Raw genomic sequence first — 9,741 nt, 5'->3', positions numbered from 1 at the left:
ATTTTATATTAGTGTTTATTCCAAAGTGGACCAGTAAAGCGTATTATAGTACATCATCTATTCAGTGGGCTGATTGGTGGAAAATAGTGTCCCAAGAAAATATTCCCAAGATATTGTCAGCTGAATATAAGCAAGATACATAAAACACTGTGCACAGTGTGCGACCATGTATGGTTTTAAATGTGGTTGTGCTCAGTCACTCAGTCATGTCCCACACTTTTGACACTATGGACTGTAGCCCACCGGGCTCCTCTGCTCATGGTGATTCTCCAGGCAGGGATACTAGAGTGGGTTGCCATTTCCTGCTCCAGAGGATCTTCCAGACCAAGGGATTGAATCTGAGTCCCTTATGTCTCCTGCACAGGGAGGTGGGTTAGCACCTCCTCCACATTAGCACCACATGTGGAGTGAAGAAGAAATAGATATTCATAGTTGCTTGTGTATCCATAAAATGACATTCTGGGCCGTCTCTCTTGATCCAGGGGCTAAGACTCTGCACTCTCATTGTAGGGGCCTGAGTTCAATCCCTTGTCAGGAAACTAGAACCCACATGCGACAGATAAGAGTTCCCATGGCAAACGTCCTGCGGGCACAGCCAAATAAATAATTAGAAAAAATAAATAAACCTCCGGAAGCTATTCCTGAGAAACAAAACACATGGCTGACTGTGGAAGCAGCAGGGCCTTGACAAGAAGGGAGGCGGTAGGAAGAACAATGGAATATGAAGTATTTTATATTTCTAGGTTCTTGAACCTTGTACATGTATTATAAGTTTCTCAGAAATGCCAAGACAGTACAAAAAATTTAAACCTCTAAAGAATAAAACTCACAGCGTTATTTCTACAAACTGAATGAAAGTCAAGTTTGTTTTATCAGATTATCTGGCTTCTCTAAAACATCTTCTCGGGCTTTTCCCACGCTACCCAGACAGTGGTCCATACGGCACTGTCTGGATTCTTGTCATAACGGGAAGTGAATCTTTTACACTATCCTGGGTCCTTGCTGTCCGGCAAATGAAGGATGACGTCATCACATTCCTTGCAGCAGGGGCCCACTTAGGTAGCACGGACCTTTACTTCCCAACGGAGCAGTACATCTACAGAAGGAAAAGTGGTGGCGTCTACACTAGGAATCCGAAGAGAACCTGGGAGAAGCTTCTGTAGGCAGCTCATGCCATCGTTGCCACTGAAAACCCAGCTGCTGTCCCTGCTGCGTCTTCCAGGAACCCTCGCCAGCGAGCTGAGCTGCAGTTTGCTGCCACCGCTCCTCTGGTCAGCCGCTTCGCTCCTGGAGCCTCCACTAACCAGACCCAGGCAGCTTCCAGGAGCCAAGACTCCTGGTGGTTACGAGGCCAGGGCTGACCGCCAGCCTCTCCCAGAGGCATGTATGTGAACTTCTTACCATCAGTCTGTGTGACACGGAGTCTCCTCTGCACTCTGGAGATGACATCAAGTCGGTGGGTCTGACTTGGCGGATGCTCACCGGGGAAGTTCTGCCGGTGCGCGGCATCCTTTCCTGTGAACACTCTTGGGAAGTCATGCATGATCTCCACATCTGCAGATTCTGAAGAGATTAAAAGGGAAGAGCAGGTGGCAGCTGAGCAAGCTCTGACCAAGGAGGACTTCACCGTGAATGGGTCACTTCAGCACCTGAGTGCAACGCTACTGGATCTGAGGTGCTGGCCTAGTCCACAGGTGGGCAGGCGAGCTCGCTGCCTACTCCGCAGTTCCCCCGAAGGCTGGCCTGCAGCGCCCACTGCTCAGGCCACTGGATGGGTAGGCACAGCACTGGGTGGGCTTCAGCTGTTCTTTCACAGGCTCTTTTCTTGGGTGGGGGCTGTGCTGGGTCCTTGCTGCTGCACAGGTTTGCTCTGGTTGCGGTGAGTGGGGAGCACTCTGGTTGTGGTGCCTGGCCTTCTCGTTGCAGCAGCTTCTCTTGTTATGGAGCGTGGGCCCCAGGGCCCCCAGGCTTCAGTGGTGGCAGAGCATGGGATCAGGAGCTGTGGCCCTCAGGCTGTGGAGCACAGGCTTGATGGTTGGGGTTCACAGGCTTAGTTCCTCTGAAGGCATGTGGTATCTTCCTGGACCAGGGATTGAACTCATGTCTCCTGCATTGGCAGGATTCTTTACCATGAGCCATTATGGAAACCCCACAAACTCTTAAAATGGAAATTGGTTCACACAAAATAAGCAGTTTCTAAATAAATAAATACGTCTACTCATGAGAATGTTCTGTGACTTTTGCTGTTTTCCTTTCACATAAGAGGAAAATTTCATAATTCATTATGTTCTTCCCTCAAACAACATTTGCAACCGCTAATTTTATTAGCTAAGCTTGTCCAATTTTTAAAATACTTTTCTCCCACTTTCTCTTATGCACTGTACATTCATTATCAATTGAGATAATATTTTATCATTGTTCAGTCACTCAGTCACGTCCAACTCTTTCCGACCCCATGGACTGCAGCACACCAGGCTTCCCTGTCCTTCACCATCTCCCAGAGATTATATTTATACTTCATATGGATAGGAGGATAATCAGTTGGCTTCATCCTTGAATTATTTCTCTGAATCTGACATATTAATATGCTAGTAAGATATAAGACACTTGACTGACTTCAGCATAATAAAAAATAACAGAATCAGGTGACCATATCTGAAGACTGATTATAAAAGCAGCAGCCATGTTGATGAGTAGCAGTGACACACGGGGGGACATTTTATGTGGTGAGAGAGGGGCGCTGGCCTCAGGGATTTAAAGGGCTGCTTGGAAACAGAGTGGAACTCGGCTCAGTGGATGGACCTCCTGGGAGTCACTTCCCAGGGACACATAAGACAGAGTCCTGAGCATCCTGAGTGCCCACAAGTGGTCTGAAGCAGTGGCCAGGGCACCCCTCTGTGTATCAGTGGAGATGGTAGCTGTATTGTGTGTCTGTACGAGTCTGTATAAGGTGACCCTGCATGCAGAAAAGCAAATTTGACTAAATGGCAGATGGCCTCAGCTCTAATAGTAAGATCTTTTCTTAAATCAATTTCTTTCTCCTCTCAGCTTCTCCGTCTGAAAGGAGTTACTCTTCATGAGACCCATTCTCTTTTAATTCCCTTCTTCAAAGCCTCAGATTTTGTAGCTTTTTTTCAGTAAGTATCTTTCCGTGTTTATTCCTCAGACAAGACAAGCAAGAGTAAATGTTTGTTATTGGACTTTAAAGATAAACAAGTACTTTTAAAATCAGACTTTCCAAACATTCTAAATTCATTCATGTTCTCACTTTAGTGTCTTCAATTCTAAGCCTGTAATGAGCGTTTTTACTTCATTCAGACACAGCTCTGGGGAGTGAATTGGTGGCGGGACTCCACAGACCCCTGGAATTTTGAACTCTCGACAGTTAGATCTCCCTTTACAGAAGTGTTAGCAGCCAATGGAGCAAGGTGCATCTAGTGCCAGATTACAGGGCTGACAGGGGGGAAAAGACAGTTTATTGATGGTAGAAAAGATCTGCCTTCTGACAAGCAGCCGCTGCTCACGGTGAGGCAAACTGGAAGTGCCTGCAGACCCAGAGACCCGTGGGGAGGGAGCGGGAAGCTTCAGCCTCATCCATTATCAGTGCAGCCTTCAGAAAGGGGTCCTTCCTTGACCTGACTCGTGCTTCTTGTTTCTTTAACTCCCTGTGCTTCGGGGCTGCTCTGCTGAGTTGGACTCCCCTTTGCTTTTCCTAGATCTCCTTGGGGCCTTCTCACAAGGCCCGGCAGCAGGCAGGAAGCAGAGGCACCATTGGGCAGGTCTGCTCCTGTAACTCCTCTGGCAGCCCTGCGGCTGGGACAGCTCGCTGAGCGTCCACCGTCCCTCTCATGGGACCAGAGGTCGGAATGTGATGGGACCAGAGGTCGGAATGGGGAAGAGGGAAGGGCTGCCTTTGCTTTCTTTCACTCCCAGGCCAGGAGCTCTTCACCTGAGGGATTTGGAGAGCCCAGGGAGCCTGTGCCCTCCCTGAAGTGATGCATAAAATGTGTCTGTGCACCAGCTTTTGTTCAGATAAGAGTAAATGCCCTGGATTTACCCCTTCAGAATATTTTATCTTTGTTCCTAGTCTGTACAGATCCTGTGCTTTGAAGCACAACACCGCTACAGTGATTTCATCACACTTCCACTGCTGCCGGTCCCTAGTAAACCTAGCTTTCAGAATCAAGAGAAGCTGGTGGCTGACAAGGCTTAAAAACATCCTTTGAAGTTTCTAGAATCAAGAGCACCTGACTGTACTCTACTGGAACATTTTAACGTCTAGTAGTTTGTTTTTCGCTTGTGAGCAGCTAGGTCAAATTGTTTCCAAACAAGAAAACCGAACTAAAGTCTATGTGTCTGACCAGGGTCACAGGACACAAACTGCTTTAGGGCGGGTCCCCGGTCGGCCTGAGATTCTGTCATTACCAGGAATCAAAGTAGCAAAGAGCATCTGTGACACAAACCCTAAAGTGTTTTATTACCGGATAATTTGAGTTGGGACGGTTCCCTAGAGAAGAGAATGGCAACTCACTCCAGTGTTCTTGCCTGGAGAATTCCATGGGCAGAGGAGCCTGGCGGGCTACAGCCTAAGGGATCGCAGAGTCGGACAGGACTGAGTGACTTTCACTTTCTGTTTTCAGTTTGGATCTACGTAGAGGTAAAGTCTTTTCTGTGGATATTTGTAAATGCTTCCTGCAGATCCAGTTATATGGCTTTGTGTTCTTCTGGAATTGCTCCCATGACATTGATCTGGACTTCATACACTTATGTACCAAATTACTCTGTTTTCTGTACAATGGTGGTAAAACAGTTAAAAAGCAAGTAAACAAGCCAAAGCCCGGGAACTGTTTCAAACAGGCTGAAAGCGCCACCTACTGTCCAGTCTGCAGAGGTGCCCGAGGAATGTAGTCTGAGCCTTATGGACTGAGAGCCACAGAAACTAGGATATTAAGGTAACTTAGACTCACATCTGACTATACTTTCTACTTATATGCTATTTATAACGAGTATGTAGTTATATTTACGCTCTCTCCTGAGCATTCTCAATCTTTGGTTATAGAAAGTAAGATATTGAAAATCACTGAGCTGTGGCAGATGTAAGAAACAGTATCAGGCTTTCATATGCTTTCCACGGGTCCCGATTATCCCACACCAAAATGCCTTGAGAGTTCTGGAGCAAAACTGCTCTTTGCCACTTTTATTCCTAGGAACGACTGAGGCCCAGAGCTCCCTGAGTGGCCCCTCCTGCTGGGGACTGAACTGTATTTATTTTACATGTTTAAGAGATGACAGCAAAAGAGAAAGCTCTAAAATGGCAAAAGCTTTCAGGTACACCAAAAGGGTGGTTTTTAATGTTGGTTTGAGTGTTTTGTTTTTACTGGAACAATCCATTATGGAACAGGCCAAAATAAGTTTAGAGAATAACATTTTCTACCTCTGAGAGCTGCTAATTAAAACTTGTCTTCACTATGGGCCTGGCATCAATTCAGACGTGCCTTGGACAGGTGACTGACTTCCAGGCTGCCTTAAACCCAGCCAGTGTTCAGGGAATGACCCAGTGACTGGAGGGGACAGCAGTGTGCAGCCAGCATTTCACTGTTTGTGCTGCTCATGTGCTCTTTCTGTCTCTAGCCCTTCAGCAGATATTCACTCTCTTCTATGCAGCTTATCATTTGTTTGACTCTGAAATACATTGATTCAGTTTTTATGATAAGCTGGTTCTGTACAATCATATGTAAAGTGTTTATTTAAATGCAAAAATATACACTCTCGTTCAAATTCCTCCTGAGTTAAAAGTACACCCAAAAAGAAACTGGATAATTTAGAGTAAAAGTAGAATTTCTCTTTCATCCTTATCAAAGTATCTGTGGTTCACTTGTATATATTCCTCCAGCTTTTTAGAAAACATTTTCAAATATATATTTATTTACACGCAGATAATATAGGTTCATTTTTAGTTCAGTTAATCAAATAATGTGTGTTGTTTTACAACTTGCTTTTGTCATGTAACAGTATGACTTTGAGGTGTCACCATTTCCTGTTTGGAGCTTTTCCAGTGGTTTTCAATACGAATATGAAAATCTTTCTTTAGAACAACACGATTCTGCTATAAGCAAACTAGGTTCATCTAGCATCCACATTCGGGGAAATTCAGAAATGTCTTCAGTTGCCCTGCGCATCCCACCATCAGGAATGGAGGAAACTGGGAGCAAGAAAAGTCTCAGCAATGAACACCAGGCACCCCATTAACCCAGCGCTAAAGGAGGAGGGCGGGGCGAGGACAGCTCACGGGCTGGGGGAAGGTCTTGTGATGCCTGTGTCTCCAGCCTGGCCGGTAGCAGCCAAGAGAATCCAGGAAAGAGAGATGGTAGGAGAACAGTGGAGGGCAGGAAACGGGCCTCCTGGAGGCAAAGCACACAGGTCGCAGCAGAGCCTGGGGAGGAAGAGCGGGTCCTCAGAGGAGCCAGTGGAGAGACTCCCGGAGGAGGCGCCCTCCCGCTCACCCCACCCCAGAAGGTGCCCACCGGCCAGGCCAGGTGCGGGGTCGCATCCAGTCCCCTCACCTCAGGCTGGTCTCCGGAAGACACTTCTTGTTGCACTTGAGTGATTCAATTATGCCTCCCTGTAATTTCAGGTTGGGTCTTCTCTGCCTGCCTTCCCCTCACTTTTCACTCTGGCCTCAGTTTTCATTTTTTTCTGGCAAACAAAATATGGTCAGCAGGCAGAGTTGACTGCATAAAAGGCAAAGGTCTGCCTCTGAGGAGTAATATATACTCATATCGCTATGCTAGTTTATTTATATTTATTAATTTAATTTAGTACAACATAATGCTACATAAATACATGCATATAATGTAAATAAATATTAAATGTTATGTACTATCATTATTTTAATATAATATGTATATATCCATGATATATGTTAATATTAATAATATATAGGCTGATTTAGTTAACGACACCCCTGGTGAGAAGACTAATGAAGACTAAAGAAGTCAGGAAAAAACAGAAATTTGAAGATCTTTGTGCAAACTCCATGCTCACGATGTAAATGGCGAGACGTGCATGAAGGTTCTTGGCCAGGGCTCCTCACAGGCTTCTCCAGGCCCCTGTTATGATCAGCAGTGAGAGAGGGAGTGAGGGTCCGGGCAAAGCCCCCAGGCCTAGGCCGGGCCAAGCCCCCGCCAGTCTCCTTCCTTCTGTCACCGTGCGTCACCTCCTCACTTACACTAGTGTAAACGAGTGTTATCACTTCTCCCACAGAATGAAGGGTGTGTGTTGCAGGAGAGCTGGAGCGAGCTCACTGGTGACACAAATCTTAAAACTGTAGAGAGAGGGAGTTGGAGGGAGGGAGACAGATAAGTAGACTTATGTGCCCTGGCTTTAGACTGTAGTGTGAAATTAATGATATTAAAACTGCTTAGCCTTTAGCTTGTATTTTTGTCAGTGCCTGTATTAAACAATTGATCAGTCACCTAAATATCATAGACTCTAAATCATAAACTAGGATTTAAAAATACTGTAGTTTTCTGTGTTACCAAAATGCACTTTTGAAGCCAATGTTCAGATCATCCAGTGTCTTCTCTTTGTGTTTGGTCACACGTTCTCTCTTTTAACTTTTGCTTTGTATTTGGGGTGTAGCCCCTTAACAAACAGTGTTGTGACAGTTTCAAGTGACACCAAGGGGAACAGTTCACCCAAACACACACATGCATCCTTTCTCCCCCAAATTCCCCTCCCTTCGAGGCTGCTACATAGCATTGACATCCATGTGCCAGACTTGACTCCTTGTTGATTCCTAACCAAAGCGGACATTTGTTGCTTCATCAGAGACTCTGTCAGAATCTTTCCCAGAGGTTAGTGAGGAGTTTCCTGGAAAACACTCAGCCCACCCCCTGTTGCCAGAGGAAGAGTGTTTATATACGGGCGTTAGTTTTGGGAGAACTTGGTGAACTGGACCAGCTCGTACAGAGATGGAAACAGCTTGTCACCATCAACATTGTCACCACTCCCCAGTAGGTTCAGCCTCCCCGAATGCACCCTGAGTCCTGACTGCTGAGCAGGCTAAGCCCGCTCTCAGCCCCCAGCACCTCCTCCCGCAGGGCCCGGCCCGCAGGAGTCGGAGGGACTGACCGCTCGTCCCCTCCTACCCCTACTCAGGGGCCTGCCTGAGCCAGCTCCCTGCTCTGGCTCAAGGAGGAAGAAGGCCCAGCAGCAGCCCCAAAAGAAGCGCACAGGGGCCCCTGCATTCCCAGGAGTGCGGGCTCATCATTTAGGGCCGAGGGGACACGGGGGCGGGAGTAGCTTCAGCCCTGGACACTGTGGGAGCCTGCCCGCTGAACAGACTCAGGGACTCTCTGTTGGCCATGGGATCTGAGGAACAGGAGAGATTTGGATGGACTGGGCTAGCTGGGAGGGTTTGCCATGGTCTAAAGCACAGGCTGTGTCTCTCTGGGCTGAAAATGTTAACTGCTGAGCACTAGCTCCCATCAAAAGAGGGTATTGGTTAGAGGTGTCCTGAGATGTAAGAGCTTCTTAGGGAGACAAGAGGAGATACTAGGAGGATGTGAAATGCCTTGTAGAGCCTGAACCACATGCCCAGCCTTCTGACCCCAGTTTTGGGAGGTAACAGTTTCTTATGCATGTCCCTGGTGGTTCAGATGGTAAAGAATACACCTGTAATGTAGGAGACCTGGGTTCCATCTCTGAGTCGAGAAGATCCCCTGGAGAAGGAAATGACAACCCACTCCAGTATTCTTACCTGGAAAATCCCATGGACAAAGGAGCCTGGTGGGCTGCAGTCCATGGGGTCACAGGGACATGATTGAGAGACTAACACCCTTTCAGGTGAGGGCAGCTGGTTTGCTTGTGCCTGATCAGGGAGGGGCACAGGTGAGTGTTGCCTCTGACCAGTGAAAGAGGCTTTGGGCCTAGAAAAGGAAACAGCAGTCTCAGAGGCCCTTGCTGAGTCATCTAACTTTGGGGAAAACAAAACCAAACTTTAAGTCCCGCCCTGATGCTCCAGGCTGGTTGCATCCACCTGGGACTTGTCACCCCTTGTCCAGAGGATTTATCACCCTCTGCCCAGCTACAAATGCCATCTCAACTAAAGAATCCCGCCTAACTAACATTTCCCTTATCGCTTCCACAAACCTCCCTTTAAATATGAAGCCTCCCTGATCCCTCTCATGCTCAGCCTGGTCGTTAGGCAGTCTGCTGCCCCTCCTTGCCTGAATAAAGGTCACCTACTTCTGTTTAGGTCCTCTCTCCTTTTCTGCCACAGCGCAATCTATACATGACAACAGCACTGTCGGAGAGAAGAGGGCAAACAGGTGCCCCCTAGAAGTCAAGACACAGGCTGCTTAGTCAGCAAGCCAGCTGTGAGGGGTGGAGTGGGCACCCTGTGGGGCCTCTCCCGCTGTCCCCGGGTGCCCTGCAGTTCCAAGCTTTGGCCTGAAAGCGTCATAGAGAAGGACCCTTTGTATCCTACCTATTAGGAGTTAACCACTAAAGGAATGTTGCCTATAAGCTTGTACATAAAGTCCCCTCTCTGGGAGCCCTGCATCCCAGGTAATGAGCACCAAGGTAAAATAATAACTTTGTTTAACTCACAGGAAACTTCCTGCCCAGACTCACCTGTGAATCATGGCAGGGAGGCAGACATTAACACATGCCCTCTCAAGCCTGATCAGAATGAGGAAATATTTGACTTTCCTCCCTCACCACTTTTGAGAATTAATA

General features: G+C 47.2%; 1 pseudogene; it reads left to right on the top strand.

Moving 5' to 3' along the window:
* Positions 1 to 903: 903 nt before the first annotated feature.
* LOC133256637 (small ribosomal subunit protein uS2-like) lies at positions 904 to 4,213 on the top strand (annotated as a pseudogene).
* Positions 4,214 to 9,741: the final 5,528 nt, after the last annotated feature.

This window comes from Bos javanicus, chromosome 11, assembly GCF_032452875.1.
Source record: "Bos javanicus breed banteng chromosome 11, ARS-OSU_banteng_1.0, whole genome shotgun sequence".
Taxonomy (NCBI): Eukaryota; Metazoa; Chordata; class Mammalia; order Artiodactyla; family Bovidae; genus Bos; species Bos javanicus.
This window is presented reverse-complemented; position numbering and strand designations above follow the sequence as displayed.